This window comes from Protopterus annectens, chromosome 1.part0, assembly GCF_019279795.1.
Source record: "Protopterus annectens isolate FY-2018-M chromosome 1.part0, PAN1.0, whole genome shotgun sequence".
NCBI classification, from domain to species: Eukaryota; Metazoa; Chordata; order Ceratodontiformes; family Protopteridae; genus Protopterus; species Protopterus annectens.
This window is the reverse complement of record NC_056725.1, coordinates 1,769,386,168-1,769,400,438: the sequence shown is the minus strand read 5'-3', so window position 1 is coordinate 1,769,400,438 and position 14,271 is coordinate 1,769,386,168. Positions and strand designations below refer to the sequence as shown.

General features: G+C 42.0%; 1 protein-coding gene across 4 annotated transcripts in view; it reads right to left on the bottom strand.

Moving 5' to 3' along the window:
* Positions 1–14,271, bottom strand: part of KATNA1 (katanin catalytic subunit A1) — a 1,196,718-nt gene that overhangs the window by 1,158,489 nt on the left and 23,958 nt on the right. Inside the window, exon 1 of one of the 4 annotated variants that reach the window (XM_044069356.1) lies at positions 1,363–1,439. The exons of the other annotated variants lie outside the window; for them this stretch is intronic. The gene's annotated coding sequence lies outside the window, so the exon portion shown is untranslated. Of the gene's footprint in view, positions 1–1,362; positions 1,440–14,271 lie in introns of those variants that run through there. 4 annotated transcript variants of the gene reach the window in all.

Here is a 14,271-nt window from a genome sequence, read left to right as displayed (position 1 = left end):
TTTTATTTATATAAACATTTGAATGTGTATTAAACTTTGAACTTGTATAAAGCCAAAATACAACTGTCTTTTATAAAATTAACTGCATTGAATCGAGAGAGATGTTGAAAGCTGACAAGCAACAGCAGACCCAGTGTAGAAATCAGAAAAAAAAAAAAAAGAGGGGGGGGGGGCTGATGATAATTTAATTCCAGTCAAGCTTGCATTGCACTAGTTAGCCAACAGGTTCATAATTACTAGGCATCTCTTTCAAAGGAGGACATTCTCAGAACTGCAGCATCCACAGAACTGCAGCATCCACCCCCTTTAAAAGTACAACACAGTACATTATCAGCAATCAGAACCCACAGCCCTCTGCATCAAAAGCAAGTATACTACCTATTGTACTACTAACCATGCAAGCAGACTTGGCATAAGCAGCACTAAACTTCTCTTCCCCTGAAGCTCTCAGCTCCTTGTAAAATCTACGACGCTCAACTATATCTCTCAACTTTGCAGCACAAGTAATCTGGAAAAAGCCAAAATTTATTGGGGGGGGGCCAAAAACCAGAGACACATTTTAAACATTGCTTGTATAATTTTGGGAAGTTGCTAGAATTAAATGTTGTGTTACCACAAGCTTCCTAAAAAGACAGGAAGACAAACTTAAATGGCTATCATTGTTTAGTGAATTCAATTTTCACAGATTTGCTGAAAGCTACACATTTTAAGAGGAACAGACCAAAAGTATGAGCCAAACATTAAATCATAAGTGTTGGTATGGGTAGGGAATTCAGGGTCTTGCTCCTTGTACCCAAGGTACAGGGTTTGAGCCTGAGTAACACTAACCACCAGGTATACTTAAATGGGGCATTTTACACACAGACAGAGCACTGAATGAACAGACCTGCAGAAGGAAGCACAGTCCTTACTCACACTTGTTCAAAGGAAGAAGGAAGCATGCCTACAAATCATAACAGATAAAAATACAATTACACTGCATTGAATGGAACAGACTTGCAGAGCAGAAATAACAAAAATAGCGAATCAGATAAAATACACTGCACTGAATGGAGAAGGAGTAGCTGGAATGGAACGGACTTGCAGAGCAGCAATCCCCTTGCACACAAACACTTACTGTTCTTCTATTTAGAACAGAGCAGACAGAATTGAATGGATTTGCATGCTCACCATACAGCAATTAACTCCCCTTAAGAGTAAATCCCCCCCCCCCCCAAGCCATGCCACTGCCTACAGATAACAAAAAGGGAGAGAGGGTTTAGAACCACTGCCTGCTTAAATAAATTTCAGAAGCATTAGCCAGGCCCATTCACATATCAGATAAAATACAATTACACTGCATTTTTTATTCTTTTTTCTTACCTGGACGCTGAGCCCATTTCTCATCTGGACATGTGGGTGGGTGCTGGGCGGACTCAGCAAAACTTAATGCTCCACTGATGCCATTGCTGCTTTATTCCTTATTTTCCTCAAAAAAAACAGTTCAAAATAAATATCTGACTAAGTCCAACAGGCAGTCTGCCTCACGAATGTTCAGGAGAAGTGAGGTTTAAGGGAAGATAGGAATTCAGCATTTTTTTGCAATTTTGACTGATGATAGTAGCAAAGAAAATATATGTGATCTATATTGTATTTACATGGTAAAATGTTAAAATGGATTTTTTTTCTGTTGAGGCATACTTATCCAGGTCTTAAGTGATAATTTAATAAAGGCGTTAAAAAAAATTGCGATATTCTCAACTATGTTTAATTAAATGCAGAAGACTATAGTCGGGTCTCTCATCATAACTAGCTTGTGTGTTTGATAATGGATGCCAAGAAATTCTTCTTGACAGGAGAGTTTTAGCATCCTCAGAGAGTACACACAAAGGTTTATGATCTATCAGACCTTATCGTAATTTACACTGCATGGAGTTTTATCTACTCTGTGCACCAGAAGATACAAAAAAAGTGTTGTAACATTCAAAGCCAGTAAAGCACTTAACGCTGTCAAATCAGATAGTGGGCAGAAATGAATGCCCGCTTTAACAGATCAAAGTGTTAACATATTCTACACATTTTTCTGGCAGAGTGTAGTAGTTCTAGCTTCATTTAAAAAAATGTTACCTTCTGCCAGCATTCTTTGCTGGTCATTGCTGTCCACTTTTGATCCCTAGTTCAAGAACCAGATATTAAACAGTGCATAGGGGTACTTAAACAAGCTTCTGTTAAGCACTTCTAGACACTGTTAAGGTGGTCTCACACTAGGGTCATGCTTAAATTTCTCTCCCCCAATCCGATTTCAGAGTTTACTTGCTGCATTCTATGCAGTACAAAAGTTTATGCCATGCATTCTACACCCAGATATTGTTAAAATAATTAACTTGGTAATCTTGTTCTCCTGTCTTAAGTGAATTCTGCTAGTTTTAAAAGCATCCTAGTTTGTATGTTTTCTGATTCTTGGTATAAGAGGTTAGAGGTATTCAGGCCTTACAATATTGATCTCTGTTGGCAAGTGCAAAGGTGGCAGTGTTTTGAGTATACTAATACATTGAGAAATGAGCACATCACTTTTAACAGTGGAGTGTTCCAAATCCTGGTAAAAAAAGTGTCTTTCGGCTTTTCCCCAGTTAGGGGTCGCCACAGTGGAACTCCGGTCCGCTAATGATTGGCAGGGGATTTTCACGGTGCCGAGTTGCCAGCCAGACACCCAACCTTCAAAGAAGGCACCCCCATTCACGCACACATCTACCTGCAGGTCTTTAAAATGTCACTCGACCACAGCAAGGAGATGCAGGATACACACAGAAGGTGCTCCAGCCAAGAATCGAACAGGAAAACCTCTTGCTGTGAGGCGACAACGCTAACCGCTGCACAAAACATTGTTATATTTTTCCCCTAGGAGGACTGCACTTGCAGGGCTGAAGACAAACTGCGTACAGGAATGGAACTCTGATTGGGTTACAGAAAACATGTTATATTGTTTTCAGTTACTAAGATCAGTCTGATTGAACTTTGAGGAAATAAGGGAGACAGTTTCCATACTTTGAAGAAGTATGGCACCCCTTAATCTGACAGTAGAGTTGGGAGATTGTTTGCAGTTTGAAACTTAAGTTATTAGGTTCTGATAATTACTGTGCAACTCCCACCAGTCTACACATACTTTCTTGCAGTGCAGCTGTGAATTTTCAGATTTAATATCCACTTCTTTGCTGCCACCTCCAACAGCATAAAAGCCTTTTTTCCCTGCTGTATATTATCCAGTGATAGGATCTAAACTAAGGGTGTTTTTAATTGGACTGCTACTAAACTGATAAGTATGCATCACTTAGCCAGTTATTTTTGTGGGTTTGCTTGCACCCTTTTACATTAATTTCTGATTCAGCACAATAATATTGCTAGACTGTGTATGCTATAGCACAAGGCTACCTGGTGCTTACTTGCCTGCACCGGCATACATATGTTCTTTGAAATCATGTGCAATTGCTTGCCAGTTGCCAGTCAGTATAATGTAACAGTACTGTTTTACTTCTAAGTACTGTGGCTGTTAAAGCTGTCCTTTGCTGAAAATAATTTGTATGATGGCTGCCATTAAACACTTACCAGATAAATGTAAAATATTACATTAGTATTTGTAAAATACTACAGGTACACTGCCTTTTTTGCATCTCTTGCTCTGTGTTTAACTTATGTTTAACAATTTATTATATTTGTCACATTGTATTTTTTTAAGTAACATTTCTTTTTGGAAACTGTGTGTTTAAAAGCTTTTAAGTAATTGTCTACTTTTATGTCAACTGCTGTGCTTAATGGAGCTTTTCTCCTCGGGTCTCCACTGAAAATGGGTCACAAGCCCAGCTGGACCAACCCGGTTAACAAATGTAAACAAATCAACCAATCAATAAATAAATGAAATAAATGTTACATGGTTCCAGCTTGGGGGGGTTGTTTGCATCAGTACATGTGTACCAGTGGTATGAACTCTGAACAAGTGATCCGAGTGAGGGGGCAGTTCTGTATTGTAAAACCTGTAAGATGGAGGCTGCTGGCTTTTTGTTTGCTTGACAGTCTAGAATTTCACAGGCTGCTTGACCCCCCCCCCCCCTCTTCCCCTAGTGCACTGCATCACTGTCCCTCTCCTGTTCTTCATTGCTAAACAAAGAGCTCAGGCAATTGTCTAAATAGCCCCAGAGTACTTCTCTGTAACATTTTAAAAAGGGACCGAATGTGTTGCAATGTCCTACACAAGTTTCTGCTTACAGTTTCTTGTTATTTGTCTTAGTCACAAGCCCTGCAGCAAATCATTGAAGGCAGGATGGTCCAAAGCCGTTCAGCAGCTCCTTAGTTCCTAAATGAAAATTACCTTTCAATTCTCCTCCTCCACAGGTGGACAAGAAAGCTTTGTGTAAAACAGCATGTGGACTTTCCCACAGAATCCCAAATTTCTATTCTGGATTATGAATGGTACACTGTCTTTTGCCCACCACCCCACAAACTCTGGTTTGAGGAAGTCTCCAAGACATGTCATTGGTGAGGCTAGGGAGCTGACCCATGTCTTCTCCATGGGGATGCTAGGGAGCTGACCCCTGCATCTTCGCCATGGAGATGCTACTGAAGTGTTTAAAAAGTGTAACAAAACTCTTCCCTGGTAGTCTTCCTGTTAGCCTGCATTCTTAAGGTAATCACCAACAGTGCTTGACAGAGTGCTGGCATGTGTGCGTCTGTCTGTGGGTAGCACATATCCGGTTTTGGCCCAAGAGTCCTCAGCTAGTTACTTCGGTATCTTCATATACTTTAAAGAAGGCTACATCACAGAGCCTTATGACTTACATTCCAGATAGTCCAAAATGGTGGACCTCTTAGGAAAATGTGTAGAACACATATACAATAAACTAGCAGCCAGTTACCAGACATACTAGTAAAAGTAAGCTGATGTTATAATCATCCTGTGCTGCTGAATGTGACAAGGCTTCACATCTGTTCACTGTCATTTATGCCGGACTGACCAACTTTGCTGAAGATGCAAAAGGCAATCTCAGGAATTCCCTACAGCAAGAGCTAGTTTTATTTGTGCTACAAGAAAATACACATGTTACAGTGTGGAAACGGAAGGTACGATTACTGATTGAGTTAGTTTTCAGTCCTCTCAGCAAATCTTCTTTGAAGTGCAATGAAGCTTCCACCAAATATTGCTTAGATGTGGGCAGTACAAAATAAATGGCAAAACAGAACACTAACAGTGAACATAATTTTCAGAGTCTCATGGGCCCTAAGGCAGGGATTATTGTCAGTTATCAGACAACTTGCAGGCCAGCAATGGGTGGCAAGTAGCAACCCTGAAACCTTGGTCAGCACCTTCCCTTTTGGCAGATAAGAGACTTCTAACCATCTTCATATTTCTGTGCAGGAAATGATAAATATGGGCAGGTGGTTGAAGACAGTTATTTCCAAAGATCAGACTGTATTCTGGACGTGCTGTTTGGACCTTCAGAATGTCTGCATCCATAAAAATTGTGATGCAATCCTGGAGCCATTTGTGCTGTACAGTAAGAAAAGGTTATCAATTCTGGACTTCACCTGTGAATGGAAGAGAAACAAAATGGAGTTCACCATATATTTGTCTGTGAATGTGGCACATTTGTATCTGCAGGGAGTAAAAATGCATCTGTCTGTACAACCAGCTTAAAAATACTTATTTAAAAAAGTGAATGCATCGGGAAAGGAGTCTGAATAGTATGCCATGTTCAACATTATTACCACAGATCAAAGTCCTAACCGTATCCTGTGCAGTTACTCACACTTGCAGGGTACAATCTAGCCACAGCTATATAGCACAAGACCCTCGCCCGACTAACAGAAGTCAGGAAATTCATTCAAAAGTTTGGACTGGTCTTGTACCCCCATGGTGACTTACTTTTATCTCAGGATGCTGCATCTCATGGCAGTAGCCACACCCATAGATCTTTAACATGTAGATAACTGTGGCAGCAAGCTAAGCTATTTGCATCCCTCCCCTTGCTACCAGCCAGCTCTCAAAGCATTTGAGAGACACACACACACACACACACACACACACACACACACACACACACACACACACACACTTCATATCTTCAGAACTTTACCAATAAAACGCATACCCCCAATGGGTCCATTTGAACTCAGCTACCAATCCTTCAGACCTGGGATAGACAAGTTCTCTGTGGGAGAACCTTCAACTAAAGTATTTTTGGCTGTTTTTTTTACCTGAAATACCTTCTCTTGCTTACCTTGAACAAGCTTAAACTGTTTTTTTAACTGTTTGTTGCATTATATATTATTTGCACTTAAAGTTTCATTTAGTCAAAAATTGGTCGAAAGTTGTTTGTTTGTTAATTTAACTGTTGAGGCTACCCACTAAAGTGTGCTAGCCTGTGTAACTGATTTATTATTGTTTCCTGCATTTCTGTGTGCTTTCCATCTCAAAAACAAAAAAATATCCTTGTTTTCCCGCCTCTCCTCGACTAGTTTAGACCAGTATACAGGCTTTGCTGTATTCTGGGCTGTGGTGTAGTTCCTGTGGTGTCCATTGCTTTACTTGGACAGAAGGAAGTTTCTTTGCTCACCAGTGGGAGTGGGGAGCCTTGAGCAGCCTATCTGTCCCTGAAGGAGTGACCTCAGCACAAGAGCTTGTAGTAATTGGTTGTTTTGGACCATTTCTAGCTCTTTTGAAGTTCCCTGTTTAAAATCTGCGTTTGCATGGCTTTGCGCATAGTGCAGCGCCGGTTAAACTTTTTCTGGCTCCGCCAAGTCTGCTCTTCAAATTTTCCCTTAAGAAAGCTCTACTCTTATAATAATCTAGTCTAATCGCTTTATTATAAGCCTAGCACTTGTTCTCAAAACCTCTCTTCTAAGTAAGCACTCGCTAACTAAAGTAAGCACTACATCCACCTACCTTCCCTGTGAGTACCCACTTCCCTTAAAGGCACAGCACTCCCTTATAATATTCTAGCATGTCGAGTGGTAGATTGCTGGCATCCTCTCCAGTTCAGCTGGTTAATCTGGGAATCTTGAGACAATGCTACAATTGTCTCGTACACAGACAACCCCCTCCTCCTAACAAACACAAATACATGTGAGAGATGCAACTATATAGCCAAACTGGAGGCTGAACTCTCTCAACTCAGGACTGGCAAGACCAGGCAGGAGGAGAAGGTAACCACACACACACCAAACCCAGTCCCACATAGACCTACCACAACTGCAAACCAAACACATAAAAACGCAAAGACATACTCGGAGGCTCTAACAAAAAACTTACCAAAACAACAGAGGCTCCCAAAGCAGACACCCAAAAATCCAGCACCTCAAAACATAACACATGCATCACATACTTCTATAAATCAGTGTGTCAAACAATCACAGCCCTTAAGGCCAAACACCATGCCTGATACACTAGTAATAGGTGACTCTATAGTCAGACACACTGACGTTCAGCTTACCAGGCTGAACAAGGAGAGGTAACAGTGAGCTGCTTATCGGGAGCTAGGATCCGCCACATAACACACCCACTCAGGTCACTCCAAAGCAAGTACAAATATGACTCCGTCATTGTCCATGCCGGCGTGAATGACCCGAGACTTACCTCCCTGGACTACATGAAGAGAGACAGAGGAGCTCTCTGATTATGTAGCCCAGGCTGGTATGACCCTGACCAGCATCTTGCCCTCACCAAGAATGATGCCACAATACAAAGACAAGATGACCAGCTTTAATAATTGGCTCAAATACTGGTGTCATTCTAGGGGGATCCAATATCTGTCTGCTTGGGATGACATGCTGAACAAGCCACGCTGCTTCACAAGGGACGGCTTGCATCTGTCACCACTGGGCTTCCGGATATTGGCTAAGGCTCTTGCCTCCCCCATAGTGCCTTTTTTTAAGCAAGGCTCAAAAGACAAACCCACCTCCTTAGAAAACAAAAATGGAAAAAAATTAAGGGTAATGCTGCTCAATGCCAGAAGTCTAAATCTCAAGATGCAGGCTCTCGAAGCACTCCTCAGTATGGAGGACATCGATGTCTGTGCAGTAACTGAAACCTGGTTCAAGGCTCCTGAGAGCACCCCAGCGCTACCAGGCTATACCTCGTATCATGCTTTTCGGCCACAAAACTCGGGCCAAACCAAAAGGGAGGGGGAGTGTCCATATTCATCAAGGACACCCACACCTCCAGGTTAGTGGCAACACATGAAGCATCAGAGACCATCCAGGTGCAACTAACCATAGGCAAAACTGCTATACAACTGGTAGCATGTTACAGACCACCCTCCCAGTCTCAGGAACCCCACTCAGCCTTCCTGAAGACATTGGAGGATATGAATGTCTCAAAAAACACCATCATATTGGGAGACTTCAACTACCCTAACATAGACTGGGTGCATTATTCTAGCCCAAACACCCTAGCCCAAAAGTTCCTGGAATTCATAAATTCAAACGCAATGGAACAGCTAGTCACCTCTCCCACAAGGGGAGATAATATACTAGACCTGATCATCACAAACATGGGGACAAAGTGCTCCACACCGGAAGTATACCCTTCACTAGTGAGATCTGACCACAAACTAATCACCCTGGGTATACATATCCCACCTCCACCCCCAACACAAAAGACTACAGTGAAAAACTTCTCAAAAGCCGACTTTACACTTCTTAAAACTGAGATGGTATCCTTTAAGCCCACTGGGACAGTGGAAACCACATCCCACAATGCAGAATCCTTCACAAATGCTTTCTACGGACATCTCCAAGAATGCATGGATCATGCAATCCCAAATAAAACCAAGACCCTCTCCACCAAGGGCAGGCGTCCTGTCTGGTGGACCCCAGCCATAAACAAATTGTATAACAAATGAAGGAAGCTAAAATCCCATAAAGAGAAAGCATCTCTTGATCAGCACTAGTAGAAAGCTACGTTCTCTCATAAAAACATCCAAGGCCAACTTTGAGAGAAAAATCGCTATGGACACTAAAGATAACCACAAGGCCTTCTTCAGCTATGTTAGAAACCTGGGCGGAAACCCTCAGATATGTTCAGAGTTAGTTCACAATGACAAAAAATACACTGAACCCACAGATATTGCCAACATTCTGGCAGACAGGTTCAGTGCAAATTTCTCCCCTCCCTCACCCCCAAAAGAAGAAATACTTATCCCAGCTGAATGTAACCTCCCTGTCATCTCAGATGTCCAGGTGAGAACCGCCCTCAACAAAGCTAAAAACACAGCATCAATGGGACCTGACGGTATCCCGGGTTGCGTGCTACGTGAACTCCAAGAGGAGCTAAACCCGCACATAAAAATGCCATTTAACCTTAGCCTTACTACAGGATACATACCTGAAAACTGGCGTACAGCAACAGCAGTCCCACTCCACAAAGGAGGCACCTCTACTGACCCTGGTAACTACCGCCCCATAAGCTTAACCAGCCTGGTCTGCAAAGCTATGGAAAGAATCATTATGGAACTAATAAACAGAGACATTGGAGACAGACACTTGATCCCACCCAGTTCGGCTTTGTAAAAGGCAGATCCTGCCTTTTAAACCTGGCTGACTTTTTCGAAACAGTCACTAGAGCCATTGACGAGGGCAAAGCAGTCCATACAGCCTACCTGGACTTGGCTAAAGCTTTCGACACAATACCCCACTCTGGCATCATAGACAAGCTCAACAGCTTAAATGTAAATCCATATGTCACAAGATGGGTGGCAAACTGTCTAAAGGATAGAACCCATAAAGTCAAAATCGCTGGAGCCATGTCAAACTCAAAGCCAGTGACAAGTGGTGTCCCACAGGGCTCTGTCCTGGGACCCCTCTTGTTCGGCATTTATTTCTCAGATGTGAAAGCAAACATGGGAGGGTTGTGGCTGACAAAGTTCGCAGATGACTGCAAACTAGGCGCCATAGTCGATGCACCAGCTGACACATACATCCTACAGAAAGGCCTCACTGAAACGGACAACTGGTGCCGGAGTCATGGCCTTAAACTAAATGCCAAAAAATGTATAGTCATCCCCTTTGGGAAAAACAAAGTGCCCACAAATTATCACATAGGCGGTAACCCACTGAGTATGGAAAAAGTAATCAGAGACCTGGGGACCCAAGTCGATAGTGACCTCTCATTTGACACCCACGTTGCCAAAGTGGTTAGAAAGACTTTCTACCTTGCCCACCTTATCATGAAGGGATTCACATCCAGATCAAAGGAGGTCATTGTGCCCCTGTACTCCTCCCTTATCAGGCCCATGATTGAGTACAATGCCCCATTTGGTATGTACCTCACCCGCCACTTGCAACAGCTAGAGAAGACCCCAAAAGTACCTCATCAAGAGGATCAAGGGTCTCCAGCATATGTCATATGCTGCCAGACTAAAGAAACTCCAACTCTATTCAGTAGCATACCGCCTACTCAGAGGTGATCTGTGCCTGACGTACAAGGCCATATCCAATCAGGAATTGATGGACATGCTCCACCTCCAAAAATCCAAATCCATCAGAACCACGAGAGCTAAAGATTTGAACCTCAGCACAAATATGAATAGGACATGCTGGAGGGACAGATTCATAACTCAGAGGCTTCCCATACTCTGAAACAGAATCCCAGTTCATGTTAGGCAGAGCCCCTCACTGACTCTCCAAGAGAAATCTTGACGAGTGGATGGGAGATCGTAGGTTTACCCCAGGGATCATCTCTGTGTCACTACTAGACAGAGGCACAGTATTCTAAATCTATTCTGTATACTTTTGTACCATTACATGGGGTGGCGAAAGCCACATCACTATGGCTAGGCTTATAAATGCCCCAGGGCAGATAGCCTAGTACCAAACTATGAAACTATGCAGCTACTAAAAACCAAGGAATAGCAACATCCACTGCAGTGGCAAAGATGCTCTTAGCAGAACAAGGGAAAGCCACTTTTGTTATCAGGAGAAGAGGTGGAAGGAGGTTATCTTAGCCTGGATGTGGAGTTCACAATGGGGACTAGTATTCCTGTTGAGAGTTGATTATCTTCCATGGAGACACCTCGAAAGGGTGAACATGGCATACAAGATTTACAATCTCCTGTTACTATTCCCATGGAGAGGGAAGACAGAGTTTTGTTAAAGGACTAATGACTGCTTTTCCCTTTCTCACCTGTAAGAAACACGAGTAGGACAGTTCTCTCTCTTTTCAGTCAGAACAGCAGGAATTACAAGGGGAGGGGGAGAACCTCAGGGTTTTTTTCACTGTCTGAGCACTATGGATTTTGAGGAAATTATGGTTTCAGATTTCCCTCCTGAAGATTTCTTCTCTTCTGAAACCTTATCCAAGATGAAGAGATGTTTCCCAATGGGAGCAGAAAAATTCCTATAGCACAGAAACTGCATTATGAATTGTTACAGCTTGAAATGCCCATTCCTAGTACTAATCCTTCTGTGTTGCCTGCTTTAGAGAACATTTCTCTCACTGCTTTTAGTTTAACTGAGAGGAGCCCTAGCAAATCAACAAGAGGTTGATTAAGTATTTGTTTTCTAATTCTAGAATGTACCCTGCAGTTACTTTTTTAATCTGCAAAAGAGATTTGCCATTTACCTTTTCCACCCCACTCCGAGAGAGAGAGAGAGACAGAGACAGAGACAACGGATAAGTGGGAGAACATGTATTTCTCTAGCACTTCATATTTCAGTATTTTACACTTCTAACACATTAACTTGGTTTTTGCTTTTAATTTAACCTCTGAGAATATGCAGAAGTCATTGCTTAAATTTTGAGGGGAAATCTGAAAGCAATTTGAGAAGCAGATGAAATGGAGCAAAGCATATTTTTAGTGTGTACTTATGATGCTACCGATTCCTCCACTATAGCTGTTGCTTTTGGATTAGTATTTCGATACTTGCTTCGTTCTCAAAATCTTCCTAAAGATGTCAAAACTAAACTTTTAAATTCTGCTTTAGATGAGGAAGTTCGGTTTGGTCCTTTTGCAGCTGACGTGCTTAAGAGGTGTGAATAAAAGGGGAAAGAATTCTCTTTTTCCAAAACAAATAAGAATTTCCCTTTGTTTTTCAGCTCCCTTTCAGCAAGCACGTTAAGCAGCAAGGTGCCAACAAAACAGGATTTTAAAATGTAATCAAGGACAATTCAACAAGAAAGGTAAAGCCTCTAAAAACAGTCCTTGCAGTCATCATGACTACTTACCTGCTCAGCCCCCCTTCCCACCCTGCAACCTCTCAATAACCCCCAGACTTCATCTTCTTCAGTAAACTGTGACAAACAAGTTTGAAATGTAATTTAGCAAGGGTACATTTTGCAATGGGTATACCCTCCCCCTGGTTTCCTCCTTGTCCTGAGAATCAAGTCTCATTTTTTTCCTCCATTCTTGCATTTGATGTAGGATTGCTCAAGCAGTAATAAAACCAGGACCAGGACAGACCCTCATGAATGGATACTTCACCCTGGGGACCTTCCAAGATTTGATCCATTTGTGAGGAGCACCTCAAGAAGATCTGTTTACCCTTTCTCAGAGCAAAGAAATTCCATCCCAGGATTCTTTGTAAACAGGCCCAGAAGACAGATGCCTTCTCATTCCCTTTGATATGTTCCTTCATGCTTTTCCACTCTCTCCATATATCCTGCTTTTCCACTCTTTCTCCATATATCCTGACCTGTTATAAAAATTCAGAAGGCCTCCCTAAAGATGGAGTTGGTGACCCACTTAATAAAATCAGGCAAATTGGTTCTTGCCTTTTGAAACCGGTCAAAACAATTACTTTGGTCTGAAATTCACCTCCAGCGGGACTTACTCTCACAAGACAGGGGTTATTGTATATACCCCCAACACGCCAAACCTTCAACCAATTGCCTGGATGATAGAATTTTAATACCTTTCGAGTAAAGTCTTGCTGAGTCCAATTATGGTGGCTGCAAAAAAGCAATTACTAGAAAATGGAAATCAAGTCTAGACCAACTTTACTAGAAGTAGTAAAAACAGCAACAGAGATAAAACAACTGGAAATGGGATCTTTAGAAAAGGGAAGGAGCAAACTACACAGGAACAAATGGGAATTATGGGAACAATATATGCACAGCAGGTACAAGGTTCAAGAGGCAGGATTTGAATGAGCCATATAATGCTTAACTGACAATGACTGGATAGTTTATAAGTGATGTATAATGTTTACAACTATAGTTGTTTCAATGGAGTCTGATGTAAATGGTTTTCAAATAAAGTGATATAATTTTGTATGTTTTTCATTTATATAAATGTAAGATTGCCTTTGTCATGTGTGTAAATTTATTAAAGATTTTTTTGGGAAAAAATGTATCATCATGGAACTTTTAAACAATGACAGTGGTAATCTCCAAACTCTGGACCCTACCCAGTTCGGGTTTGTAAAAGGCAGATCACGTCTCCTAAACCTAACAGACTTCTTTGAAGTGGTCGCCAAAGAGGTAGATGAGGGTAAGGTGGTTCACATAGCCTATCTAATCTTGCCAAGTCTTTCAACACCATCTCCCACTCTGGAATTATAGATAAACTCACTAAACTAAATATAAATTCCTATGTCACAAGACTGGTTGCCAACTGGCTCACTGACAGAACCCACACTGTGAAAGTAGCACACTAAATCCAACTTCAGACCAGTGACAAGTGGAGTACCACAGTGTTCAGTCCTAGGTCCTCTCCTGTTTGGTATCTACTTCTCTGAAGTACAGGAAAACACAGAAGGTCTTTGGCTAACAAAGTTCGCAGATGATGCAAACTAGGAGCCATAATCAAAACTCCTAACGATAGGGACATCCTACAAAAGGGCCGCACTGAGACAGATGCCTGATCTCAGAGCCATGGCCTCAAGCTCAATGCCAAAAAGTGCATTGTCATCCCTTTTGGTAAAAACTCTGTAACCATGAACTACCACATAGGCGGTAGTCTACTTAACACCGAAAGTGTAATAAGAGACCTTGCAACACAGGTGGACAGTAGTCTCTCCTTTGATAATCACATTGCCACAGTAATCAGGAAATCCTTCTACATGGCACACCTCATCACAAAAGGTTTCTCATCAAGGAAAAGAGAGGTCATTGTTCCCCTCTACTCATCACTAATTAGACCCATTAGGAGTACAACACCCCTTTTGGTATGTACCTCACAAGACATCTACAACAACTGGAAAGGCCACAGAAATACCTCACAAAGATTACCGACCTCAAACAGATGCCCTACATAGACAGTCTCAAAAAACACCAGCTTTACTCTTGTCGCATATCGCCTACTCAGA